The 18,278-nt window shown below is 35.7% G+C and overlaps 1 protein-coding gene across 3 annotated transcripts in view; it reads left to right on the forward strand.

The window, feature by feature from the left end:
• The window catches only part of DTWD2 (DTW motif tRNA-uridine aminocarboxypropyltransferase 2), a 185,079-nt gene that overhangs the window by 82,493 nt on the left and 84,308 nt on the right, over window positions 1-18,278 (forward strand). The gene's annotated exons all lie outside the window — the stretch shown is intronic.

Raw genomic sequence — 18,278 nt, forward strand, 5'->3', positions numbered from 1 at the left:
GCCCATGGTATTACTTACTAAGGTAGCTTAGGCAAGTGGTGTCTGAGAAGGTGAAAAACTGGTAGGCTCTTGATAATAAAAGCTGTCAGGGGTCTGCAGTGGCTTGGCTGATTGTTGGTTTCCTCAGTGATGAAAACATCTTGGGGTCTCTGAAAAGCACAGCTCTGGGGTTCATGACTGAATGTTTGAGGGTCCTTAGCCCTCATAGCTCTGGGGTGTCTGCAGTGACCCCAAGGGCTGTTTAGTTGAGTTTCTCCTTGTTGAAAGGTATTAGAGTCCTTTGCTGAGAAGGCCACCACCTGCCATGTAGTTGATGCCAATAGCCCACACTCTTCTTTGTTCCTGTTTCCAGATGACTCAGTGAGGCTGGTCTCCCCATTAATTTGGGTGGAGTATAACAAGCAGAACCCTGAAAGGCTGGAGAAACTGGTTGCTTACCTTAATCTTTTCTTTTGTGAAGGGAACTCTTGGGTCAGGGAGTTTCCTTGTATTGCTAAGCATTGCTGGCTTCATTCAGGAAAAATGAGACCATTCTTCTTACCCTCTTTGGGCAGTTATTTTTGGGCTTTTGCTCTACTGTGTTGCTGCAGCTTCTTAACTCAACTCCTGAGCTCTTTTAGGGCTATTTTTGTTTATGGATAATAGTTTTTTGTGGGCAGAGGAAGGCTAGGATCCTCTACTTTGCCATCTCACTGATGTTTTTCCTGATTGATTCTGTTTTAGCTTAAGTGATTTGAGTTGAATTTTTATAACCTGCAACTGAAATGTTTTAACCAGAGGGGTGGTGCAGTCTTCAGATTACATTTTCTTCTCTATTACTTTTGTTCATTTTGATGGGTATCAGTGAGTGTTTTTTTTTTTTTTCTGTTGCTGGTGGTGTGGAGTGCATTTGTTTTGTTGGTTTCCCTAGAAGTTGGTTTACCTCGCATTAATAATTCAGTATCTACAAATTAGAATCTACTCATTTGCTGTTTGTTCAAGGCTATATAAGACATGGTTTGACATCAGAAGATACACATTTAAAATCTGTTTTCTTAATTACTAGCTGTTTGACTAACATGACTCATTTAATTTCTCTGAGCCATAGTTCCCCCAGAAATGCAATGAAGCTTGGGTTTTTTGTTTTTGTTTTTGGCACTCATTGACATATCTAGGGTGTTGGATACACTGGCTGCCAGCTGTTTTAGCTCCAGTCCAGGCGTGTATGAGGTGAAATGAAAACTCAGGGAACTCACCCATATTACTCCTTGGTCCTGAGGATCCTGAAGTCCCTAAACAGTCTTCTTTCTTCTCTTCACTTTTCAGTCTTTTCTTGTTATTTTTTAGATGTTATATCCAGAGTTTTTTTCTCCTATTTTCTCTCAGGAGGAAAAATAAGGAAAACTACATCTGTTTCATCTTTATGGACATAGAAGTCCTGACCTCATTTTTAATAAAGATGAAATTAAAGAATTTTAGAGTTGCTTGGCATCTTCATCATTAAGGCAAGTTCATATAGTCCTGTGATGGTTAATTTTATGTGTCCATTTGAGTGAGCAACTGGGTGCCCAAATATTTGTTTAAACATTATTCTGAGTGTTCCTCCAAGTATTTTTGGAGGAGATTAACATTTTTATCAATAGAGTAAATTGTCTATAATAGAGCACATTGTCCTTCATAATATGGGTGGGCTTTATCCAGTTAGTTGAAGGCCTGAATAGAACATAAAGATAGGCCCTCCCCTGAGTAAGAGAAAAATTCTCCAGCAGACTGCTTTTGGACTTTATCTGTGCCACTGACTCCTAGGTGCCCTTCAGACTGAAATTGCATTATTGAGTTTCCTGGGTCTTTTTTTTTTTTGAGACTGAGTCTTGCTGTCACCTGGGCTGGAGTGCAGTGGCACAATGTTGGCTCACGGCAGTCTCCACCTCTCGGGTTCAAGTGATTCTCCTGCCTCAGCCTTTTGAATAGCTGGGATTATAGGCATGAACCACCATGTCTGGCTAATTTTTGTGTTTTTAGTAGAGATGGAGTTTCACCATGTTGGCCAGGCGGGTCTTGAACTGCTGACCTCAGATGATTGCCTGCCTAGACCTCCCAAAGTGCTGGGATTACAGGTGTGAGCCACCATGCCCAGCCTCTTGGGTCTTGAGCCAGCTGGCTCACACTGCAAACTTGGGATGGTCAGTCTTGATAATTACATTTCAATTCCTTATAAGAAATCTCTTTCTCTCTCTGTATATATCTTAGTAGTTCTGTTTCTGGGGAGAACACTGGCTAATACAGGTCCAAAATAACCACTTGAAACGTTGAATAAAAATTAATCCCAATGCAGTTAAATGAATTCCTAATTAGGGTCAGCTGGTTAATGGCAAAACTATATTTGAAAGGGGAGGTGGGAAAACTTTCTAATTCATAGGAAATGATGTTGTAATATACTGCATGGTGCACTTGATGTGAATACCTTTAAGCATAGTTTCCATTGGAGCATGGTTCTGTGGATTATCATTTAAGGTAAACAGGAAAATTTCCAGGTAAAGAAAGCTATGTTAGCATAGTTTGTCATCATATTCCCACTCTTATTTTCTTTGCCTTTAGAAAGTCATATAATTGTAATTTGTCCCTCTCATTCAGTGTCTAATTACCTTTTCCTTCCATAAAGTCTGTTAAAAATATGAGGTAACATTGCCTTATATTTATTTTGGGTCTCTATAATTCTTTTTCCATTTTTTTAATCCACATGCAATAAACTGCACATATTTAAAGTGTACAGCTTGCTAAGTTTTGACATACATATGCGCTTGTAAAACCATTAATGCAATCAAGATAACGAAGATATCCATTACTCCCTAAACAATTATCAAGGGATTATCTGCTTGGTAATCTTTTCTTCCTACCTTTCCCCATCCTTAGGCTACTGTCATCTTGTTTATGTCACTATCCATTAGTTTGAATTTTATATAAATATGATAATATATTAAGTACTCTTTATGGCTTTTTATTCAGCATAATTATTGTACAATTCATTTTTGTTGTATGTATCAGTTCATTGTTTTTATTGCTTAATCGTATTCCATTGTTTGCATATTCTACAGTTTGTTTATCTGGGCATCTGCAAATAACCATTTGGGTTGTTTTCTATTTTTGGCAGTTACAAACGAAATGGTTATGAACATTCATATACAAGTCTTTGTGTGGATGCATGCTTTCTTTTTTTTTTGGGCTAATTTCCTAGGAGTGGAATGTCTCAATTCTATGGTAGGTGTATTTTAAACTTTAAAAAACCAAAATGTTTTCCAAAATGGCTCTAGTATTTACATTCCTACCAGTAGTTTATGTGAAATCTTCTTTCTTGTTATCTCCAACAACACTTGGTATGGGTGGTCTTTTAAATTTTTGCTATTCTAATAGTTAAGTAGAGATATCTCATTGTGGTTTTAATTTACATTTACTATGACTAATGATGTGGAATATCTTTTCATTTGCTTATTTGTCATCTTTGGTGAAGTGTACATTCGCATCTTTTGCTCATAATTTTATATTGTTTTGTTTTCTTATTATGAGTCTGAGAATTCTTTACATGTTTTGGATACAAGTCCTTAATTACATAATGTGATTTGCAAATGTTTTCTCCTACTCTGTCTTTTTATCCTCTATGCAGTCTCTCAAGATGTGCAGAATTTCTTGTTCTTGATGAAATTCATTTAATCAATTTAAAAAGTCATATACATGATTTTAAAAATAAGGAATCTACCAAATTAGTTAGCTCATTTTACTTTTATGCATGAAGGGTAGGAAGAGAGGTAAAATATTAAAGCCTTTCTGGTGAGCAAAGCCATATTTATTAAAAAAATAGTTATTTTTATCTTCAGAAATAGAAATGTCATTAAAATAGTCTTACCAGGGCAATCACTTTTGAATCTAGACAACCAGTTGAAAACCAGAGTGTTTTAGATACAGGTTAGAATCACTGGTCATAGTAAGATTCTTTGAATCCAGATGGCTTGAGAAACAAGTAATATTTGTAACAACTGTTTTATCATAGAAAATAGAACAGCATGATATACAGTTATAACTTTATACACAGCTTCTCTACTAGGCTTATGATATTGTGAGTGCTTTCAGTTCTGTATCTTATAAGGACAAGCCTTCTTACTCACAATGTTCTACACTGTGCAGCTGCAGAGGAGAGAGCAGGAACATCTCTTCTCATCTTTCTGAGACTCCTTTCTGAATTTCTAATTAGCAATTCCTCCAATTGCTAATTAGGAGGACCTGTGTTCTCAAAGTTAAACCAGAAATTCCATTAGTTACGAGTTCCTTGGAAAAAACAGCATTAAATATTTAAAATGTGAAATAAAAAAAGAGAAAATATATTTTAACAAATCAAATGTGGGTAATGGTTTATTTTTAAAACCTATGTTTATATGCGTATACATTAATATAATACACACGTACACATGTACACATATATACATAAATACATGCATATGCAGTTGTTAGCAGAGGTTGCTCTATCTTTTGAGATTTAAATAAAATTGTGTCAAGCTGTTTATCAAATATGCTTTGGAAGTTTCTTGAAAAAATGTTATGGTCACCTTTTAGAGTTCCCATGCTGCTCAACTCTTAACTCCTTTGAATGTTCTCTGTTCTTTGCTTCCTGCCTATTCAGAGTTGTAATGTAGGTCCTTTGTTACAGTTTACCTAGTAACACTCTGACAAAGCCTTTGTATATGTAGACTTTAGTGTATGTCAGTGTAGTCAAGTGATGAGGGGAGGGTTGTAACAAGGTGAACTATTCAAAATTGAATGTTGAGTAACCTGTTCTTTCTCCACATGCTACCAGTTGTTTGTTGCCATATGCTCTTTTTCTCTACATGTCTGTTTCTTCTACCAATTTCTTATTTTATTTTCTTTTGTTTCTTAACTTGCCACTATTTCCAAATTCAGGAGAGATACTATTGGTCTTTGATTCTCTGTCTATATACCCTTCTTATCTAAGGAATTTTTCTAAACACAAGCAGAAACCTTAATGTCAGTCGATTAAAAAACAGTCAAAAAAAACGTTTATTCCTGCTACATAAACATGTGTGTGAATGTACATGTTACACAAAAAATGGTGCCATACTTACACATATTATTCAGTAACTTACTTTTTATTTTTATACTATGCATGGATATTTTTCTATGTCACCCTAGTACATAAGTATGATAATATACTTAGCTATTCTCTATTAGACAGTGAGGATGTTATTGATATATTTTAGTGAATATCTTTGAACACATTAGCTGTTTGAACATGTGGGTATTTTTATTAGATTTCTAGAAGTGAATTTTGGGTTAAAAGGTATGTGTATTTTATATCTTGAAGGATACTGCCAGATCAGTGTCCACTAACAGTCTGTGAGAGCGTCTGTGGTCTCATAATCTCAACAGACCTGGGTATGGATGATCACTGTAATTTTTGTGAAGTGGTATCTGATTATTATTTTAAATGTCTTTCTAATTGAATCACCAATCTTGGTGTAACCCTAAATTTAGTACAGACACTATAGTGTGCTTTAAAAATGTTGGTTATTATTCTAAATAAGGAAATACAGAGCTTGTAAGCCTCTACCCTTTTGGCATAATTTCATACTAATATATATGTAAAATTCTCTAATATGAATGCTGTATTTTTAGAGATAACAGTTCTTGTTAACTATTTTATTTCATTTGATTGAATTTCAAATATATGTAAGTAGATAAGATTGTGATGATGATAAAGATGGTAGAGATTTTATTATTTCCCTTTTGTTGTTCCTCTTAACTGTTTTACATTTCCAGGAAATTCAATTTTATTTTTAATGGGATTTCATCTTCATAATGACAGAACATAATGTTTGTGATACTCAGTGAGCTTTTAAAGAACATATGTGGGTGGTAAGAATCTGCTTAACATAGTTAGCTAGAGATTTGGAGATCCTAATATTCTCCTTGAAAATTCTGCTTGGCTTCTGGAGACAAGATCATACTTGTATTAGTATTTTGAAGCCAGCTTCAAGTATAATTGAATTTTCACTGTGTGGAATTGGAATCTTTTCAACTCTTTAACACTGTTTAGTATTCCCACTAGATTATAGTTTTCTGATATTTCAAGAAAAACAAAGCAAAAGGGAAACTATGTGAAGGAGGTTATTTATTACTCCTTAGTTAATAAGGTATACTTTCTCCATTTGTCGCTCATAATTTCTGTCCCTGTCTTTTTAGACAAATATTATCAATATTTTTTATACTTACAAAAACACATTGATAATGATTAACATTTGTGTAGCGTTTTATAGTTTTCACAGCTGTTTAATGTTTATCTTGTTTCCCAGAAAAAGCTTGTAGGCAATATTTTTGTCACTGTTAGAGGCATACTGACTTAAGTTTTTTTTTTTTTTACCATTTTAGCACAAGGAGTATTATTAAATGATTTTTTGTTGAAAAATGTGGAATTTTAGGATGTATTATTTTCACTAGAACTGTAATTTTAAATATTCTTTTAATGACTAAGTTAAAAAAATAGAAATTTATTAGTACTAAAATCTGGTTTTAATTATGATGTGATACAACATAGACATAGCCAAAGGATGTAATATAATGTCAGATATTTTTAAAACATCATGTAGTAATACAAAACTATTTATGTGGCATAAAAGGATATTAACAACATTGTATGATTCATAAGCTTTAGAGCATCTGGTCCTTTGAGATCATTAACAGCTTTGCATATAGTCCACATCTCAAGTCCATATGGCAACCATTTGTGTATACATAGTAGAAGATATCTCAAAAATTGCTATATGAGTTCCAACCATTTGTGTATACATGGTAGAAGATATCTCAAAAGTTGCTATATGAGTCGTTATTAAGAACACTGGAAATAATATGATGATTACCATAGATATTAACAGGCTTACTTTTTCCAAATAGGTGTTTGCAGGGGTGATTATGATTGAAAAAAATTTTTTTTCTTGTGTTTACTGTTTACATTGTTTTTACTGTTTACACTGATATGTTTAAAAACATATATATTTTCTGAGTATAAAGAAACCCCACTGAGATAATTGTGTTAAAGAATAATTATGGTAAATTTGTGGATATAACTAAATTTAACTGTAAAGATGCCATTATCTGAAATTGTAATTATTTGATTTACAGAAATCTGGGTACTCTTACCAGTTTGTAATATATTATTTGATGTATTTTAAAGTATAAACCATAGTTGTTATATATTCATGTGCATCATAACTTTAGCTGTAAATTCCCACAGATGCACCAACTTATATTTTACTCATTCTATACATATTTATTGAGTTTCTGCTGTTTCAGGTACTATTTAACACAATGGATTTTTTATTCTTTTTGGCTTTGAACATTTGATAATTGATATTTCAAGAAGCATGTTTGCAGCCTACCACTATTCAGTACTTTATCAGTTTAAATATATATTTTCCTAACTTATTCTGTTTCTCAGGATCACTAGATATAGTGATATGTGTTGGTATAAGGTGAGATAAGGGATTGTTATGTGATTGTATAGGTGCATTATTATAATATGTTTAATGGTAAAGTGTTCAAAATACTTAATAAAAATGTAATTAAGTATGAGTTATTAAAAAGAATTGGAGGTTATAGTCAATCGCCTGATTTAATTATGAGTTTAGTTTGGGTTAAAAATAAACATTTCTGAGCCAGATGCAGTGGCTTGTGCCTGAAATCCCAGCTACTTGAGAGGCTGAGGCGAGAGGATCACTTGGTCCCAGCCTAAGCAACATAGTGAGACCACCATTTATTAAAATAATAATAATAATAATTCCCAATTAAGTCTTTTTAATCTTTTGATAATCTGAGGAAATAATCAACTTTGTGGATAGTTAAGACACATTTAATTATTATTTTAATTTCTATTAACAGGTCTCAGATTTAACCTGCAGCCCATGGTAACACTTACTAGATATTTTTTTTTTTTTTTTTCTGAGACAGAGTTTTGCTCTTATTGCTCAGGCGTGATCTCAGCTCACTGCAGCCTCCACCTCCCAGGTTCAAGCACTTCTCTGCCTTAGCCTGCTGAGTATCTGGGATTACAGGTGCCTGCCACCATGCCCAGCTAATTATTTTTGTATTTTTAGTAGAGGTGGAGTTTCACCATTTTGGCCAGGCTGGCCTCGAACTCCTGACCTCAAGTGATCTGCCCACCTCAGCCTCCCAAAGTACTGGGATTACATGCATGAGCCACTGCACCCTGCCACTAGATACTTTCTTAGCTGGATACAAAGTATCTTTTTCCTTTGGCCCGTATGTTATACTCTAATACATTGTGTACTAATATGCAGCATTTTCTTAAACTACATGAAAGTTGTGACTTAGGGAAGACAGCAAGCTTTAGAAAAAGAATCATCAGAGAAGCATTCTGGTATCTGTTTTAATTTGATTCTTAGTAGAGAAGATCAAGTTTTTTAAAATGATACTGATTAGAGACTGTGAAACTTTATTGTCTGGTTTTCCTCAAATTTGATTGTTTCAGTGTTCCTTCATTGTTTTTATTATGTTTGCTGAATCCCTGGATTGTCAGTCATACTGACTGTGTAATGTAAATACTTATATGTGTTTGGAATTCTTCCCGCCCTGTTTTTTTTACTATTTAGAATATTATCATGTAAAGGGAAATCATAGGGTGTTGTCTTGTGACTACCAAAAAATACAGGTAAAATATCTTAGATAAAATATATAACCTGAATGGTATTAAAAGTTCTAAAAATCTTTAAGTAATTATAAATGTAATTATATTTATATATTTTATAATATAGTTGAATCTTTGGAGAATGTAAAAATATATGTAAATACATAAATATTTGGGCAGTGATAATTATTCTGATAATCATTATCACTGAGTACCTCCACTAAAAGTATAGCAGGAAATATGATTTTGAGTCATTTTTTTTCATCACTGGTTTTAGGTTAATCTATTAACCCCGTCATCCAGTCTGTCTTAAAACAAAATACTTTGTCAGGATTATGACTATAGTTTTAGATAAATAAAAGTTTTTTTTCCTGTAAAATCAGCGCTCCTTTATTCACTGCCACAAGTTTACCCTTGTTTTCTTCATTCCTGTCCCATCTCTGTTAAGTTGCCTGCAGTTTTCTAGCATTATTGTCTTTACATCTACTGATTTAGAGACGTTTATATGACAAGTAGCTTTTTTTGATATTTGCATTTAATGTAATTAAGGGAAAAAGTTTTCAGAAGTATTAAGCTAGCAAGTTATTAACACTATTCATATTAACACTATCTGTAATAGCCCCAATTCCCTCAATAACAAAATGAACAAATGGTGGTATATGCAATGGAATGCTTTGTAGTAGTAAAAACTAAACTACGCATAGCAACACGAATGAATTACATAAACATAATGTCGGTGAAAGAAGCCAGACATAAAGAAGTATGTCTTGGTCAGATGTGGTGGCTCCTGCCTGTAATCCTAGCATTTTGGGAGGCCAAGATGGGCAGATCACTTGAGGTGTCAGGAATTCTCAAAGCCTGGGAGAATGATCAAATCCCCTCTCTACCGAAAATATAAAAAATTAGTCAGGTGTGGTGATGTGCGCCTGTGATCCCAGCTACTAGGGAGGATGAGGCGGGAGAATGCTTGGACCCAGGAGGTGGAGGTTGCAGTGAGCCGAGATCGTGTAGCTGTACTCCAGCCTGGGCAACAGAGTGAGACTCTTTCTCAAAAAAAAAAAAGAAGTATGTCTTATGTGATTCAATGATTCAATTTATATAAAGTTTAAAACTGACAAAACTATGGTTTTAGATGTCAAGGTAGTAGTTTCTTTTTCAGGGAGGGCACAATGACAGGAATGGAGTATGAGGAGGTCTGTGGATTCTGGTTATATTCTGTTTCTTGACTTGGGTACTAGTTACACAAGTGTGTTCATTTTGTGGATTCATGGAGCTGTACAGTTATGATTTGGGCACTTCTGTAGATATATTTGACTTCCAATAAAAGCTTATATATGCAGTCAGTGCCTGTTATTTTTGATAGTTAGCTTCTAGAAAGTTGCTATGAATACTGAACCATTGTCCCTAGGAGAAGTACAGGATTAGGTTCCTGCCAGCCTTTGATCACATTTTAGTTAAGCAAGCAATACAACATGGCTTTGTTTTATGTGTGTTACTATTTACATACACCTTATTTTGTAAATATCCTGGATTCATTAACATTGAACCATGCCCAACAGCACTATAACTCCTGCTGGAATTAAGCTTATCTGACACATTTTTTTCATGAGGCACATCACAGTTTTCTTGAGCTCTGGAATGCCAGACAGCACTTCAATGCTACAAGTTGGGGGTTACGTAGTGTCGTGTAGTGAAATCACCAACAAAAAGCACAACAGTGCAAAATGTGGCACTAAATAGACTGTGAAAAGGACATGTGTTTACAGTATGAAAACTGAAACAAGGCGTAGCATCACTTGAGTTTTACCTGAGCTGAGAATGTACGCATTGGGCAGCTATAGTTTTTGCCGTTCTGTGCTTCTACATGTTGGGGTTATACATAAATTCTAGTAAGCAGGTGATTTCACAGATACAGAATTGGCAAATAATATGTAAATATATACCTGCTAGTACCTCAGTAAATATTTACTTCTAAATCAAGTGTGCAAGTGGGCTAAGGATAACTTTTTTCCTCTTAAACCAAATGTTTTTAATAACAATTTTTGTGATTAAAATTAGAGCAGTTCTAGAGTGACTTCGTAAATTTTTTGTGTCATACTATAGGTTTTTATAACTAATTTTTGATGCCAAGCTTTGGGAGGGAGTCTCTTACTTTGTTGCCCAGGCTGGAGTATAGTGGTGCGATCTCAGCTCACTGCAACCTCCACCTCATGGGTTCAAGCGATTCTCCTGCCCCAGCCTCCTGAGTTGTTGGGATTACAGACACCTACCACCATGCCCGGCTAGTGTTTTTAATTTTTAATTAAAAAATATATTTTTAGTAGAGACAGAATTTCACCATGTTGGCCAGGCTGGTCTTGAACTCCTGACCTCAAGTGATCCGCCTACTTTGGCCTCCCAAAGTGTTGGGATTACAGGCGTGAGCCACTGTGCCTGGCCATAAAATTTATCCTCTCATTCTTTGCTAATTAGGGATTCATTGTAATGTACATTAGTTTTTTTTTTTGTTGTACTCAGTAGCAACTGACCATTATGATTACATATCAAGTAATGCAATATAGTTTCTTCAGAATAAAATTATATCAAGTTTCACCTGAAGACATCATACGTACCAATATAAAAGACTAGGATTAAGATTTTTTAGCTGGGCATGGTAACTCGTGCCTGTAATCCCGGCACTTTGGGAGGCCACGGCAGGTGGATTCCTTGAATCCAGGGATTCAAGACCAGCCTGGGCAACATGGTAAAATCCCATTTCTACTAAAAGTTGAAAAAATTAGCCAGGCATGGTGGTACATGCCTGTGGTCCCAGCTACCTGGGAAACTGAGGTGAGAGGTTCACCGAAGCTCAGGAAGTCAAGGCTGCAGTGAGCCATGATTGTGACATCACTCCAGCCTGGGCATGGGAGTGAGACCCTGTCTCAAAAAAAAAAAAAAAAAAAGGTTTAATTTTACTCTGAGGTCATATGCAGTGGTACATATTTCAAAAATAATATTACATAGTACATTTGTTTTACATAAAGTTTCCTTTGAATTACTTTTAATTTTCATTTTCTGACAGAAAAGGAGATACACCATTTTAGATTAGGTAAGGCCAGTGGTTTGTGTGGTCTGTATTGTTTTTAACAATGATATGTGGCTACTGTTGCCGTTATCTATTGCTGCATGTGCACACAACAATTAACATAGCAGGTCGGAGGCTACTCTTCTTAGAAACATGCTTAGAAGGATGACCTTTGTCTGGCATCTGAGAATGTGAATGGTAAAATTCCTGCACTGATACAAAGCTTTCCCTAAGTGATAGGAGTGGCTCATTGTGCCTAAACTGTTTGTGCAAAGAATGATGAATTTGAACATCATTCTTCCTCTGGGAGTCTGAAATTTTGATACATGCCAGTCAAAGTGTGCCTAGGTGACTAACCTCCAATAAACCTCAAATCAGAGACACTATGTCTCTAATGAGCTTTTTTGGTAGTAGCCCTTCACACATGGTGCAATTCAATACTAGAAGATTTAACTAAATACATCCTGTGTGATTTCACTGAGAGAAGACACTTGGAAACTTGTGCCTGTTTTCCTCTGTACTATGTCCTATGTGTCTTTTCTCCTTGCTGATGTTGCTTTGTATTTTTTTTTTTTTCTGTAATAAATCTTAACCAAGAATTCCACTGTATACTGAGTTCTGTGAGTCCCAGAGAGTCACTAAACCTGACGGTGGTATTGAGTACCCCGAACTATTGTGTAACAAACTCCCACAAAACTTAGTGTCTTAAAGCAACAGTCATTTAATTGTGTCTTAGGAATTTAGTCATAGTTTGACTTGGTGTCCATAAAGGTTAGTTGGTGGTTTTCATCTAATGGTTGGGCTGGGCAAGAGAATCCAAGACAGCTTTATGCACATACCTGGTGCTTTGGCAGGGATGGGTGAAACTGGATTGCCTACACATGGCCTCTCCAGTATTGGAACCCTGAAATGCCAATTAAGAAATCAGATTACCCTGACTAGGCAGATCATACATTCAATAATCTTATACATCTGAAATAACTAATATTTTTATTCTTAGCTCTGTTAATTTATGTAATGAACTCCCTATTTTGCCACATATTTTATAAATGTTATGTTACTCTTTAGAATTTTTCCCTAAACCACCTTTTCAAGTGTTGAGGAATTTCTTCTTCATTCTTGGAATAATTTTCTGCTCATGTTATCTATATCTTCTCTGATTTTATTAACATATAACATCCTTTTTTGGCTCTTATGTTTCTAAGAGAATTAATGTTTTTATTTTATCCTCCTCAGAGAGTATCTATTCTAGTTGTTTTCATCTTAACCTTTTTCAGACTCACGTTTTTCATTGGAAAATGAAAAATCTGACCTACATATAGTATTAGAGGCTCAGATGTACCATAATTTTTATTTTCCAGAAGAACTATAGAAGCATGAATTCTCTTTGCAGAAAACATTATTGCCGTTACTACTGGAAGTTATTCTAACTTAATATGGAAACTTTTCCAACCTGTGATTAGAAATATTTCCTGTTGGTTTGTAGTTCCTTAAGAGTCCTTGGAGCCTTCTTTATGAATCACATGAAAAATCCTTGAATTTTATCAGTGGCTGTTTGACATGTTAGCTCATAGTTTGATATTTTTACATTTGAGTATGTTCAGAACTACTAAGTGAATGTTATTCAATCATAATTTATTTATATTCAGTAATCATGTTTATCTTTAGTATTAACAGCAATAAATATATTCATGGGACATTATTGCATATGAGAAAATAATTTTATATGAATTATATAATTTCATTCCTTAAATTGTAAGGTAGTTTGAATAAGTATTATTATTTTTTATATATATCTTATTGCACTTTAGGTTCTGGGGTACATGTGAAGAACATGCAGATTGTTGCATAGGTACATACATGGCAATGTGGTTTGCTGCCTCCATCCCCATCACCTATATCTGGCTTTTCTCCCCATATTATCCCTACCCAACTCCCTACCCCTGCAGTCTTTACCCTAGTCCCACCCAACAGACCCCAGTGTGTGATGCTCTCCTCCCTGTGTCCATGTGTTCTCATTGTTCAACACCCACCTATGAGTGAGAACATGTAGTATTTGATTTTCTGTTCTTGTATCAGTTTGCTGAGAATGATGGTTTCCAGGTTCATCCATGACCCTACAAAGGACATGAACTCATCATTTTTGATGGCTGCATAGTGTTCCATGGTGTATATGTGCCACATTTTCCCTGTCCAGTCTTTCGTTGATGGTCATTTGGGTTGGTTCCAGGTCTGTGCTATTGTAAACAGTGCTGCAATGAACATAGATATGCGTCTGTCTTAATAATAGAATGATTTGTAATCCTTTGGATATTCAAAGGTTCACCCAGTAATGGGATTTCTGGGTCAAATGGAATTTCTATTTCTAGGTTGTTGGGGAATTGCCACACTGTCTTCCACAATGGTTGAACTAATTGACACTCCCACCAACAGTGTAAAAGTGTTCCTATTTCTCTACATCCTCTCCAGCATCTGTTGTCTCCAGATTTTTTAATGATCGTCATTCTAACTGGCAGGAGATGGTATCTCAATGTGGTTTTGATTTGCATTTATCTAATGACCAGTGTTGGTGAGCATTTTTTCATATGTTTGTTGGCCTCATATATGTCGTCTTTTGAAAAGTGTCTGTTCATATCCTTTGCCCACTTTTGAATGGGTTTGTTTTTTTCTTGTAAATCTGTTTTAGCTCTTTGTAGATTTTGGATATAAGTCCTTTGTCAGATGGGTAGATTGCAAAATTTTTTTCCCCATTCTGTTGGTTGCTGGTTCACTCTAATGATTGCTTCTTTTGCTGTGCAGAAGCTCTGGAGTTTAATTAGATCCCATTTGTCTATTTTGGCTTTTGTTGCCAATGCTTTTGGTGTTTTGGTCATGAAGTCCTTCCCTATGCCTATGTCTTGAATGGTTTTGCCTAGGTTTTCTTCTAGGGTTTTTATGGTGTTAGACTTATGTTTAAGTCTTTAATCCATCTGGAGTTAATTTTAGTGTAAGGTGTCAGAAAGGTATCCAGTTTCTGCTTTCTGTGCATAGCTAGCCAGTTTTCCCAACACCATTTATTAAACAGGGAATCCTTTTCCCATTGCTTGTTTTTGTCAGGTTTGTCAAAGATCATATGGTTGTAGATGTGTGGCATTGCCTGTGAAGGCTCTGTTCTGTTCCATTGGTCTATATCTCTGTTTTGGTACCATTACTATGCTGTTTTGATTACTGTACCCTTGCAGTATAGTTTGAAGTCAGGCAGTGTGATGCCTCCAGCTTTTTTCTTTTTGCTTAGAATTGACTTGGCTATGCAGGCTCTCTCTTAAATTTCCATATGAAATTTAAGGTGGTTTTTTCCAGTTCTGTGAAGGGGGTCATAGGTAGCTTGATGGGGATAGCATGGACTCTATAAATTACTTTGGGCAATATGGCCATTTTCACAATGTTGATTCTTTCTAACCATGAGCATGGAATGTGTCTTCATTTGTTTGTGTCCTCTCTTATTTCCTTGAGCAGTGGTTTGTAGTTCTCCTTGAAGAGGGTAGTTCTCCTTAAAAAGGTCCTTTACATCCTTCGTAAGTTGTATTCTTAGGTATTTTATTCTTTTGGCAACAATTGTGAATGGCAGTTCATTCTTGATTTGGCTCTCTTTAAGTCTCTTATTGGTGTATTGGAATGGTGATTTCTGCACGTAGATTTTGTATCCTGAGACTTTGCTGCAGTTGCTTAACAGTTTCAGGAGATTTTGCTGAGACAGTGGGGTCTTCTAAATATACAATCATGTCATCTGCAAATAGAGACAGTTTGACTTCCTCCTTTCCTAATTGAATACCCTTTATTTCTTTTTCTTGCCTGATTGCTCTGGCTAGAACTTTCAATATTATATTGAATAGGAGTAGTGAGAGAGAGCATCGTTGTCTAGTGCCAGATTTCAAAGGGAAAGTTTCCAGTTTTTGCCCATTCAGTATAATACTGGTTGTGGGTTTGTCATAAATAGCTTTTATTATTTTTAGGTGAATTTTGTTGATACCTAGTTTATTGAGTGTTTTTAGCATAAAGGGCTATTGAATTTTGTCGAAGGCCTTCTCTGCATCTATTGAGATAATCACGTGGTTTTTGTCTTTTGTTCTGTTTATGTGGTGAATTACGTTTATAGACTTGTGGGTGTTGAAACAGCCTTCCAGCCCCGGGATGAAACCTACCTGATGGTGATGGATAAGCTTTTTGATGTTCTGTTGCAATCAGTTTGCCAGTATTTTATTGAAGATTTTTGCATCTATGTTCATCATGGAAATAGGCCTGAAGTTTTCTTCTCTGGTTGAGTCTCTGCCAGGTTTTGGTATCAGGCTGATGTTGGTCTCATAAAATGATTTCGGAAGGATTCCCTCTTTTTGTATTGTTTGGAATCGTTTCAGAAGGAGTGGTACCAGCTCCTCTTTGTATGTCTGTTAGAATTCGTCTGTAAACCCATCTGGATCTGGGCTTTTTTTGGTTGGTAGGCTATTCATTGCTGCCTCAACTTCAGCCCTTGTTGTTGGTCTATTCAGGATTTTGACTTCTTCCTGGTTTAGGCTCTGGAGTGTGCAAGTGTCCATGGATTTATCCATTTCTTCCAGGTTTACTGGTTTATGTGCATAGAGTTGTTTATAGTAATCTCTGATGGTAGTTTATATTTCTGTGGAATCTGTGGTGATATCCCCTTTGTCATTTTTATTGCATCTATTTGATTCTTCTCTGTTTTCTTTTTTATTAATCTGGGTTGCAGACTCTCTATTTTCTTGATCTTTTTAAGAAACTGGCTCCTTGATTTATTAATTTTTTAAAGGTTTTTTTGTGTCTCTGTCTCCTTTAGTTGTGCTCTCATTTTTGTTATTTCCTGTCTTCTGCTAGCTTTTGAGTTTTTTTGATCTTGCTCCTCTAGCTCTTTCCATTTTGGTGATAGGGTCTTGATTTTAGATCTTTCCTTGATTCTCATATTGCTATAAATTTTCCTGTAGACACTGCTTTAAATGTATCCCAGAGATTCTGGTACATTGTGTCTTTGTTCTCCTTGGTTTCAAAGTGCGTCTTTATTTCCGCCTTCATTTCATTGTTTCCAGTCATCATTCAAGAGCCAGGTTTTCAGTTTCCATGAAGTTGTGCAATTCTCAGTTACCTTATGAATTCTGAGTTCTAACTTGATTGCACTGTTGTCTGAGAGACTGTTATGATTTCTCTTCTTTTGCATTTGCTGAGGAGTGATTTATTTCCAATTATGTGGTCAGTTTTAGAGTAGGTGTTATGTGGTGCTGAGAAAAATGTATATTCTGTGGATTTGGGGTGGAGAGTTCTGTAAATGTCTGTGAGATTTGCTTGGTCCAGGTCTGAGTTCAAGTCTTGGGTATCCTTGTTAATTTTCTTTCTCATCGATTTGTCTAATATTGATGGTGGAGTGTTAAAGTCTCCCACTATTATTGTGTAGGAGTCTATGTCTCTTTGTAGTTCATTAAGAACTTGCTTTGTATCTGGGTGCTCCTGTATTGGGTGTGTGTATATTTAGGATCGTTAGCTCTTCTTGTTGCATGGATTCTTTTATCTTACGTAATGCCCTTCCTCATCCCTTCTTATCTTTGTTGCTTTAAAGTCTATTTTATCAGAGACTAGGATTGCAACTCCTGCTTTTTTTTGCTCTCCATTTGCTTGGTAAATCCTCCTCCTTCCCTTTATTTTGATGCTATGTGTGTCCTTGCATGTCAGATGGGTTTCCTGGATACAGCAAACCAATGGATTTTTACTTTTTATACAATTTTCTACTCTGGTAATAATTAGCTGCTCATATCTCAAGAACATTGCACCTGACAAGACTGAGAGCCAGTGTGAACATGGACCCAAATCAGGGTTTTGGAATAATGAGGAACAGCAAACCAGCCTCTCCCTTCACTTAGAAAGGGACTATGAATGGGAGGGTCCAAATCTTCATTGTCCAAACACAGAAAACCAGGAACTCAATGCCAATATGGCAACCAAAATGTATCAGGAATGAAGTACAGTACCCCTTCACATACTCAAGGTCAAGATGGATTTGCAGAAATTGTATCTGACCATCTGGCCTCTGCTAGTAGATATGGCCCCGTGTCAGCATTTTTAAGAGAAGATGTTTTTGTTTCTATTACTTGTTTTATTTCCCCAAGGGGTATAAAATCTACTAAGAGGAATATAATGAATCAGAATAAATCAGCTCACTTAAAACGAAACGTTTCTGGGTAATGGTTTTTAGTTGGCCAGCTTATTCAGCACATTATTTAAAAGTGGCAAAATTCAGGGCAATCTGAGAAGAGAACAAAGTGGTGGCTACAGGTTTAGGTAGGACGCACATACGACCCCCATTTTTTTCAGTGTATATGTCAAGAGGCCAAGACCCCTGATCATGAAAATAAGTTATTTTATATATTGCAATGCACAGGAGAACAGAGAGAAAGACACTTTTTTGAAAGGTGACTAAAAGGCACCTTGCAAAAGGTCCCTATCACTGAAGTGGAAGGACTGGAGCCCAGTGTCTTGTGGCCTTCA

Source organism: Callithrix jacchus, chromosome 2 (assembly GCF_049354715.1).
Source record: "Callithrix jacchus isolate 240 chromosome 2, calJac240_pri, whole genome shotgun sequence".
Lineage (NCBI taxonomy): Eukaryota > Metazoa > Chordata > Mammalia > Primates > Cebidae > Callithrix > Callithrix jacchus.